Source organism: Drosophila obscura, unplaced genomic scaffold, assembly GCF_018151105.1.
Source record: "Drosophila obscura isolate BZ-5 IFL unplaced genomic scaffold, ASM1815110v1 contig_4, whole genome shotgun sequence".
In the NCBI taxonomy this organism is placed as follows: Eukaryota; Metazoa; Arthropoda; class Insecta; order Diptera; family Drosophilidae; genus Drosophila; species Drosophila obscura.
In genome coordinates this window covers 5,359,429-5,370,023 of record NW_024542828.1, presented here as the reverse complement: position 1 = coordinate 5,370,023, position 10,595 = coordinate 5,359,429, and the positions used below count along the sequence as shown (strand labels likewise).

The following is a 10,595-nucleotide window of genomic DNA, read 5'->3' as shown; positions in this document are numbered from 1 at the left end:
TCCAAATCCAAGTCCACGTTTGGGTTCCTCCACCCCGAGAAAGGCCATAGGTTGGGGCAGTGCCTAAGCCTTTTGACGGTTTCGGGGTTCGAGGTGGGGGTCATCATTTGATGATTTCATAAAACGAGAGGCAAGGAAAAAGTAAAACATTTGCAATGACGAAAGCTGAATTCTCTTCATACATTCCAAATGTTTTTCTCAAGCTCCCAATTATTTCGTTTTTTGTATTTCCAGTATTTTTAAGTATTTCTTTAAAAAGTTTAGTAAAGTAAACTACTAAAGTATTTTTTTTATTTTTTGTATTTTTTGGATTATATTTTTTAATATTTTTACAATTTTTTATTTATTTATTTTTATTTTTTCTATGATTTTTTTCCTATATTTTATAGTAAGTTTATTAGAAGTTTTTTTTTGGTATTTTTAGTGTGTTTTATTTTATTATTAATAGTATTTTTCCTGGGAATGTTTGTATTCTATAATAATTGTTGTATTTTATTAATTTAGTGTTTAATTCTATGAAAATCTCCATAATATTCCAGAAAGAGAGTTTATTCGCTGTCTCCCAACCTTCCACAAACCTGAATTACACATTCGCAAATACCCCTTTTCCCTTGTAGAGCAAACACTAATTAAGCTTTCATTCAAATTTTTGTGTCGAACTTTATTTGGTTTTGTGTTCATATTATCAAAAGGAAGCCCTAAGGCCAAAGGAGTGAAGATGTGCTCCTCTGCCCAGATAGACCCAGAATCCCAGAGACCCTAGAATCCCAGACAACCCACTGATAATGATGTTAATGTACTGTTTTAGTCATTAACCTCATCCATTCTATGGGCCATGATGATGATGATGTTTTGGCCAGAGGCCAAACGGCCAGCGGCCATGGGTGCCCTAAACAGGAAATCACGATTTGTTTAGCCTTATTTTCTTGGGCTTTGAATTTAAGAGAATTTACGCCCGCAATTAGCGGACAAAACTGTAGGAAGCAAGCAAGTTTTCCCTCTGAAAAATCTTACTCTCTCGCGCTCTTTCTGTCTGGCAACAAATTGTGACTTGAATTCTGTTTTGCATTTGATAATTGACACAGCAATCAATTTTAATGAGCTGGAAAATTTTACTGAATGCTAATTGTTGCATCTTGAATATGAAATTTTTGCCCGTAAAGTGTTTAGAATTATACAAGTCTTAATGAAGCTAAACAAACAAAAAAAACAAAAGCTGTATAAATCATAGATGTTGTTCATTATGGAACTCGTTTTGGACTGCCCCAAAGAATTAATGGGTTTTGATGGTTAACTTTTGATTTAATAGCCTGTTCGTCTTCTCTATAAGGTAAGCGCATTGTGTGTCTTGGATGTGATTAAATTGGTTTAGAATGTTGATTTAGAATGGAATTGGGAAAGTCTGAATATTTTTATAGGTTTTTAGCTAAATTTGGAGAGATGAAATCTAATTTTTGCCCAGACTTTCATTTATCTACAATCTCCCTCATTTGTTTTTCTTTAAGCAGCAAAGAAAATCCATTTAATTCCAATCCACAACTCATTCAATCTTATCTTTTGTTCAGTTTATAATTTTTGTAGCAATTTTTCCACTACTTTCAGGCCGTAATTATCTTGAGAACTTAAACCGCAATTCATCTGCACGTCAGATGTCAGATGTCACAATCTCGGACGATTTAACACAGATACATTCATTAGATACTGTATCTAAATGGTCCGAGTTCTGGTTCATTCCGCTCCCTTTTTTTTCTCCTGTTTGAAGATCATTTGGCAGACGTATGCTAATTGCCACGTGAGTCTGGACCCGCCGATCTCCATAACTGTATCTGCATCTCCCTCTCCGTGTATCTGTATCTCCCTCTCTGCCTTAATCTCAAACAACGTGCAAAGTTCATCGACCACATCTTTTCTGTGAGATGACAACAAGTCGTGTGTGAGAATTTCGTGTTGAATTTTACACCTTTTTCGCTGCTGCTGCTGCTGCTGTAAGCGATACATTTGAACATTTTAATGTTTCAGATACATTCTCCCCCTCCCCCTAACCTACAGGGTATAAACAAGAGCCATGCAGTGCAGCAAGGGAGGAGGTGAGGAGCGGGACACGTACAGGGTAACATCTTAAAACCAAGTAGAACAAATATCATTTACAGTTTTTGACCCACTTTTATTTTCAGGCTCCTTTTTATGAACCGCCAACGGGCAATGGCGCTGGAGATGGAGATGGTGACGACAACATCAACGTCAGAGCAGCAACGTATGCATTTTGATACCCTGTACGGTAGTGTGGTATGCTGGCTTAGGGCGCACTTTTGGGAGGGATGAAAGAGTTTTAAAGTTCGAAAATATACACAAGCCAACAAGAAAATTCCAGAAAATAATACAAGAAAATAATTTAAGAAAATAATAATTGAAAACAATAATAGAAAATTCTATTTATTTTTTAATACAATAAAATTCGTTCATTCATTCAATATTCTTGACGACTGAGCATCCATCCAGTCGATACCTTTTGCATTCTATAGAGAGTGCTCCCCCACTTGCTTCGCCTATGAATATAATAGTAAAAGTGAATGCAATTCTTTTTTTTCGGTTTTGCTCTCTTTTCTCTGCCGCTCTCTCTGGGGCGTTCTTTATGCATTTATTCAGAGGAGAGAAAACCGCGTCCTGGTGATGGGGCAGGCTACGGTGGACCTCGGGAGCCGGTGCCGGCGGCAACCGCGTTGGCATACAGCAGAGTTTTTTTTATTTTTCGCGCTGGAGCTGATGTCGCATTCGTCGTCGTCGTCGTCGTCGCTGGCGTTGTCGTTGCTGCTGACGACATTTGGTTTTGCGGGCTGTCGTCGTGGCTATTAAATTTCAATTATTGTTACATTTTTCACACACCGCACACGCAGACGAAGGAAATGGATGTGGAAATGTGGAAATGGCAATGGGAAAAGTGGCAAACGAGAAAGGGAAATGGGAGCAAGAAGGCGGTAGCTCGGCGTTGTTCTGGTTTTGCATCTTTTATTGATGCGTCCGTCCGCCTTCCTCCCTACTCCTCCTCCTCCTCCTTCTGCTGTGTGCATTGGCATTTCATGGACTGGCTGTGGGGGACACATAAACCCTTGCATAGTGTCCTAAAACAACAATTATCGGCAAGGTGAAACGCAATTATCGAGCAGGTGGAGCGCAATTATCGCACAAAATGAGCTGCTATCGATAAATGCGTCTCGCCGATCAAACTCCCTCCCTGCCAATTAGAGGCGTAGAAACCCAATCAGACGACAATTTCTGTCTCACATTCATCAAGCGCTCAGTGTCCAGCCTGTCCAGGCAAGAGAGGAAGGGATTGGGGGCTCATTAAATGATTAAGGCCACGAGCAGCGAAGCACTTCAGGCGATGGGCGAAGACGAGAAGAGGCAAAGGCAAAGGCAATGGCGAAGCAAACACCTCAATGGCATTTTAATTGCGAAACTTAAACACACAAGAAGCAGCAGGAGAAGAAGTAGAGGAAGAACAACCAGAAGAGCAGTTAAAGAAGAGAATAAAGCAAAATCAAACCGATTGCCATCAGTTTCGGGGTGCCAGCTGATGGCTTCTAGCGGCTTCCGGTTTGCTTAACATAAGAAGCTGAAAAAGAATAGAGAAATAGAAGACAGGCTGACGAAGAAACTAGAGAAGAAAACGAATGCCAGAATCTATGAAAGATAGAGAGAGAGAGAGGGAGACTGAGTAATTGCTGCAATTTAAAAATACTTGAAAATATTAAAACAAAACAAAAATACTAATTAATCAATTTTCAAGGGTATTAAACCATCGGCCCCACAAGCTGGCATAATTTTTTTGTCGTGCATCTAGCAACTTGATCGAGCGTAAAGAAAAAGATGAGTCAGCCAAAGGCAAAAGCCAAAGCCCAAAAGCGAAAAGCAGTTAGCCTATTAAAAAACGTATATATAAATATATATATCCATCTATGTACACATATATATATATTGTATCTAGCAGATACATTTACTCGTAAATGTGAACTCGAAGTACGAGCTTTTGTATAGACAACAGAGAGCAGCACGAGCGTCATAAAGAAAAAGCCGTTTCGTAGCCAAGAAGAAGTTGAACTACTGCACAAAACTTGCTGACATTTCGATTGCTGCAACTACGACTACGACCGGCGATGGCAATGCAGGTTGCACTTGCCACAGCAGTTCTTCGTTTTTATTATTATATTTTATATATATTATTTATGGCAGCAATACAGCTTCCAGCTTGCAGCTTCATCTTCCACTTGTTTTATGGCCCCCGGACGACATCCAAGGAATTTTGTTGAGAATTTTATTGAGAGAATTCAAGAGGAATGTTGCGCACAGCATATGAAAGAGATGTTCTGTTATTTAAAGGACGTTTTAGGCGAGCAAGCAATTGAAACAGTCGAGAGATGTGTGGGGGGTGGATAAATTAGTGCAGAGATATGGCAAAGATCTGACATGGAACTGGTCTTTTAAGGTGCATTATTTACATTAAGTTGCTTCTAATTTGCATCCCAAAGCAATCTTTGGACACTTTATAATCCAGTTTATCAATTGGACATGATTTTAAATCCTCATGATTATTAATGTATGTAACTCAAGAGATCTGTGATAAATCGAAGAAATCTAAGCGATGTGACACGGAAATGATGTTTGATATTTACTGGGAGATTATTTATACGTATCCCATTTGCATGTCTAAACAATCTTTAGTGCACTCTGAAAATCCAGTTTTCATTCAATTCTAATTCATCTGAAGTTCATTCTCGTTAGTGCCACAAAATTTTACACAAATCCCATAATTCATGGAAAATATTATTTTCAGAGCGCATAGAACTTCAGTCAATTCCATGTAAGGCAAACATAAAAGTTGAGATCATCAGAGGGGTTCAATTCTCGAACAGAAAAAAAACTTCAAGTCAATTGAAGCCCCCCGCCCCAGGATGCACCGTCAATTTGTTATCAAAACACTCGAGTTCCAAAGGTTCTTGAGAGCTAAAATACGATGATTACACTACTCGACAAAATCGAACTTTTTTTTTCCTCAAGGATCCAAACCGACTTTTTCTGATAGATATGGGGCTTTAAAATTTTTTAAAGAATTATGGTTTTTTTCTATGGCAGAACTTTTTTTTGAAGAATTTTTGAAGTCTGGTATTTTTTTTTAGCTTTTTTCAGAGGTAGCGCTTGTTTTTTCACATAACTCTAGTATCTTACGTCTGGTTGTAAGAACTTTGCTATTTTGAAAAGATAATTGAAACACTAAGTTGATACCAAACACTTTGTGATTTCAGCTACCGTCTGGGAAATATAAAGCATTGAAATGCAAAAATGATGATTTAGTGGGGTTTTTTACGAAATTTTTACTTTAAAAATTAGAAAAGTCGAAAAAAATTATATTTGTGTCCTATTTTTTTGTGTATTGCGTTATTGCATCGTTTAGGTATCGCTCATTAAAACTATGGGAGACTGGGGTAAAGTTAACCAAACCTAAAATATGGAAAAAATGAACAAAAATACCTTTTTGAAGGCGGCGGGCCCAACTGCCAATTGTGAACAAAGGAACGCGATCAAGTACCAAATGTACAACCCTTGTTCGTTTGCTATGTTCCCAATTGGCAGTTGGGCCCGCCGCCTTCAAAAAGGTATTTTTTGTTCATTTTTTCCATATTTTAGGTTTGGTTAACGAATTTTACCTCCAAAGTCTCATCATAGATTTTAATGAGCGATACCTTAAACGACGCCAAATTAACGCACCTATACACAAAAAAATAGAGGACACAAGATATAATTTTTTTTCGACTTTTCCTGAGTTTTTAAAGTCAAAATTTCGTAAAAAATACCCCACATAAATCATCATTTTTGCATTTCAATGCTTTATATTTCCCAGACGGTAAGCTGAAATCACAAAGTGTTTGGTATCAACTTCTAGCTGTTTCAATTATCTTTTCAAAATAGCAAAGTTCTTTACAACCAGACGTAAGATACTAGGTTATGTGAAAAAAAAGCGCTACCTCTGAAAAAAGCTAAAAAATACCAGACTTCAAAAATTCTTCAAAAAAAGTTCTGCCATAGAAAAAAAAATATCATCAAACCATTTCTAAGCCCCAAATCTTTAAGAAAAAGTTCGTTTTGTTCCTTGAGGAAAAATCGTGTTGACTAGTGTTATTTACCCCCACAAGATAGGACTCTGAATGGACTGCTTCAATGCAGTTTATCCTTCAATGCAAATGGCGTGGGGCTTACCTGCAAGAAAAAACAAGAAAAATACGCATTAAAAAAAAGCAGAAAAATTAACGTTAAAAAGAAAGGAAATTGATGCATTATAAAGCCAGTTGCTGCAGTTTCTCTGAAGCAGAAATAAAAGCAAAAACAAAAACAATCTGCCTTGGCCGTCTAATTAGGTATGCCAGAAAAATGCAAGAGAGAAAACCCGGGTAAGCTTATTTTTCTTGGAACTCAAACTCCTTTAGCTAATTAGTTTTCACAGGAATGGAAGGAACGACTCAAGGATTACTGGGATGGCGCGCTGCATATGCATCCTCAATCCATTCATTCTTCTGTCTTATCGCGAAACATGTAATTTAACTAAATATGGATGCATCAGGCAGGATTCATGAATGCATCGCAAATTCAATGGCACACACAGGAGAAAAAAAAACCAACAGATAAAACAGGAAGCAGGCAGCGCGGAAAAGTTACGTAAACCGAAGTAGTGAATACCCTAGGTAAAGTGGTTTTTGGAGTTTCCAAAGAGCAACAATTTTTGGATTTAATGCCGAAGGAATTAAAGGAATTAAATACTCAAACTTTCGACCAAATCGAGAATACCCCAACATCAAGGGTATCCAGGGACGCACAAAGAAAAAGAACAACCGTAGAGATTATCATACGGAAAAAGAGCGCCAAGAAGAGCTACAAAGGGGAAAGGGGGAAAGAATCTCCAATGAAGGGGGGAAAGACAGAACTCTAGAGTTGGTTGCGGGGGGGGAACAGAGGTACGAAATGGCTAAGGAGAAGGGCCAAAGACTTTTCGTCCAAACAAAGGCATATTTAAATGTTATTTTTGCCAAAACATTTACAGAGGAACGCAGCAAAAAGGCCACTTGCAACAGAACCAACAGAGAGCCACAGATCCGAGAACAGACGCAACACAGAGGAGTGTTGGAGTCGGAGTGGAAGTCGGAGCCACAACTCCTTTCTCGGCTGTTAATTTGCCAAACAATTGGCAGATAGCCAAGCGGGCAAAGCGCCCAGCAGAGTGTTCAAACAGAGAGAGACCAAAAGTCGGGAACCCCATACTCGAACCCCACAAAACAAAAGAAGAAAAGAAGGCTAACAAGAATCCACATAACAAAAAACCCCAAAAGCTAGACGGAATGACGACTCCAACAACGATGTTGCATTGCCAAGCAGCCAGGGGGAAAGCCAGGGTAAAGATCTTGTTGCAGTTGCATATTTTGGCGTTGCACGTTTTGCTTGTTGCTGCCTGCTGCTGCAAGCCGCACAACAAATATGCCAGAAGCCAAAAACCGAAGACCGAACGACCGAAAGAAGTTAAAGTAGCCCCCGAAACACAATCATCCGCCTAAAACCTTGGCTCATCCCAGAATGCAACTCTCTTATCCCTTTTAGTTCCCCTATTCCTGTATCTTTACCAACCCCCCACCCTTCAGGCCATAAACGAGTTGCTGTTGGCCTGCCTGCCTGCTGTCTGCCCATCCCCCAGCTCTTGCGGAATAACAAACATTTCAAAAACGCGCCAGATCCCCGGACCCCAAGACCCCGACGAGACCATGGACTCCAAAAACTGCAAAACTTGATTTACAAAAAAAAACCAGCATAACATTCACAAAGAAATGGATGAAAATAAACGAACACGGAATGCTCTATTAAATGGAAAAATACATTAAAATATTTAAAAAACAAAAACATAGGGAAAAAACTAAAATATACTTAAGATAGTTAAAAAATATACCAAACATACCAAAGAAAATACTAAAGAACGAAATCTTTAAACAAAATACCAAGAAAAATACTTTAAAAAATTTCAATACTTTTAATAAAATACCAACAAGAAAAATACATGCTAAACTATCTACTAAAGAAAAATCGAAATACACCATAAATCAATGGGTTATACAACTCCCTCTAATTCCGTGCAATCATGATGAAACTCTCTCAATCAGAGGAGCATCCTTCATGGTGGAATCTATTAAACCGAACGCTGTCTACAAATCCACATACCCACATACTGCACACTCAATCGGAGGGTATTTCCTCTCCTTCTTTCAGCATCACAAACAATCGACAGACAACTTTGAAGCCGGCGCTCCATAAAAACTGGTTCCAGTCAAGTTGTGTGGTGGGGATGGGGTGTTTGGGGGAGACGCCGCCTTAATCCGGCATTCTTTTGGCCCAGAGTTCGTGATTAACTGTTGAGAGGTGGTGGATGGAGCGATGAAGCTGTGGAGGAGCTAGGGAGGTAGGGAATATCCACAGAGAGACAGAGAGAGAACGAGCCAGAGATCGCAAGAGATTCGGATGCATGTAACTCAATCTTGAGGCTGGAGATCATTAGGCTTTTATGTTGCGGTTCTCTTAGCCTCGGATCTCTCGTTTTGAATCTCTCTCGGTTTCCGCGGTCTCCTCCATCTGTCTGTATATCTGTCTGCCGTGCCTTTTGGGGCTGTTTAAAAGTCAATTTCAAGTTCAGACAATGGCTCGTAGAAGGCCCCTTACCACTGATTGATGCGACTCAGCAAGCGGCAGGGACCAGGCACCAGAAGAAGATTTTCAATTGGAGAGGCAGGAGTGCCAGTGGAAGGGTTCCCAATTGGAGAGGCACTGAATGATGGCGACGGTTCTGGCGCTACCAAAATCAGTTTAAACAAAGCCCAAAACTCCTTACCCGTCTCCAAGAAAAATAAAAAAACTTGGCTAAGTAGTTTGCTGGCGTTTCAGTCATGAACTGGCATTCCCCAATTTGATTCCTTTATGCCAAAAAAAAAAAAAATACAAAATAAAATAAAAACTAATGACCACAATTTCTGGGGCGTCTTCACCCTGATGGATAGCGGAGCCAAAAGATTGATTTTTGGGAAAGAGAAAGATACGAAAAAGAGATGAATGGGATGGATGAGGATGAGGTTGGGGTTCGGTTCGGTTCGGTTTGGCCTGGTTGCTGATTTGATTATTTGCTTGAAAGCGGACAGACGCCGGCCACGAAAATCAATTTGTGCTACCAATTTTTGGGTTGTACGTGACTTCTCCACGAGTATATGGGAACTAAAGGAAAGGAATAAAGGAGGATTCTTATGCAGAAAACTAAACAGAAAATACGAAAGAAAGATGGCAAGTATTTGTTATCTAAGAAAATATATGCAAATCAGATGAAATTTATCGGGCAAAGAAGGGAATTTCTACACCTAGAAAATTCTCATTTTTAGAGTTTATCCGTTTATTCTGATTTTTGGCAACTAAGTAGATAATTGCCTAATTGAAGTCTATCTTAAATATGGAGGCCAAATCTTTTAAATTGTAACTTTTGCTGCCATCCGAATATATTAAACACTTTTTAAATTAAGGTAGAAAATATTTACCTAAAAACCCGTAACAATTTTGAGCTTTGTAATTTTAAATTTTGTGTCTACCACAGGTGTTTGAGCCTTTCTCCCCATTTCTATTCATTCTACCATTTCCTGCCTTAATAGACCCAACGAGTGCATTTTTATGCCCATCGCTGGCCACTGAACCCCCAAAAAAAAACACCTAAAACCAAGTTCATGACCGCAATAATCAATGAATTACACTATATGTAAGCCAAAACAGGAAGTGCCACAAAATTATCACTAAAAAAATCAGGAAACAACCACATTATGACAGCAACCAAAAGTCAAAAGCGTAGGTAAAAAAATAAACTCCCAAAATAAAAGATAAAACACAATAGTCATGGGTAACGTTTTAATTTCTACATTTTTCAGGGGGCCACCCCTCTCCACTCTGTATGAAGATAAAGCTCTCCGCTCCCCCCAAAAAAACTGTGAAAGCCTCCATGTAAATCACTTGAGCGCAACAGAGAGACAAACGGAGGCCCCGGCCCCTTCTCCACTTATTTAATGGAATTTTGTTTTGCTTTTTTGAGGGTCAACGAAGCGGGTTATTCGTTGTCTGCTTTTCATTTTCGTCATATCATGGAATCTGCTCTACAAGAAAATGCTCCCCAAACAATAACTGAAATCATCTTTGTGGAGCCAGAGAGCACTCCTCTCTGTGTGTTCATTTTTTTTTTTCTTTTTTGTAATTATGTTTAATTATAATGAGGCACCACAAATTAATGACACTTCAATTAAGCGGCAAACTGCAACAGCAAACAAGAGAAGAGTCTGTAGATATCCCGGACATGTTCAATTTTCGGCATTAAAAGCAGAGGAACATCAGAGAGCATCGAAAACCAAAGCGAGGGTCCAGCGAGACTTCAGCGAAATTCTGTTTTAAATTCTGTATAAAATAATGCAAACAGCAAGCGAAAATATCTCCTTTTAAAACGCTTTTTGTATGCCCTGAAAAACTACAATCACGATGATCTT

General features: G+C 38.9%; 1 long non-coding RNA gene across 1 annotated transcript; it reads right to left on the bottom strand.

Moving 5' to 3' along the window:
• Positions 1-6,171: 6,171 nt before the first annotated feature.
• Positions 6,172-8,961, bottom strand: LOC111074129. The gene is made up of 3 exons (XR_005968220.1): positions 8,749-8,961; positions 8,254-8,695; positions 6,172-6,252 (listed from the first exon to the last, which is right to left on the bottom strand). It is a non-coding gene; the product is annotated as an uncharacterized LOC111074129 (long non-coding RNA).
• Between the last annotated feature and the right edge of the window lie 1,634 nt (positions 8,962-10,595).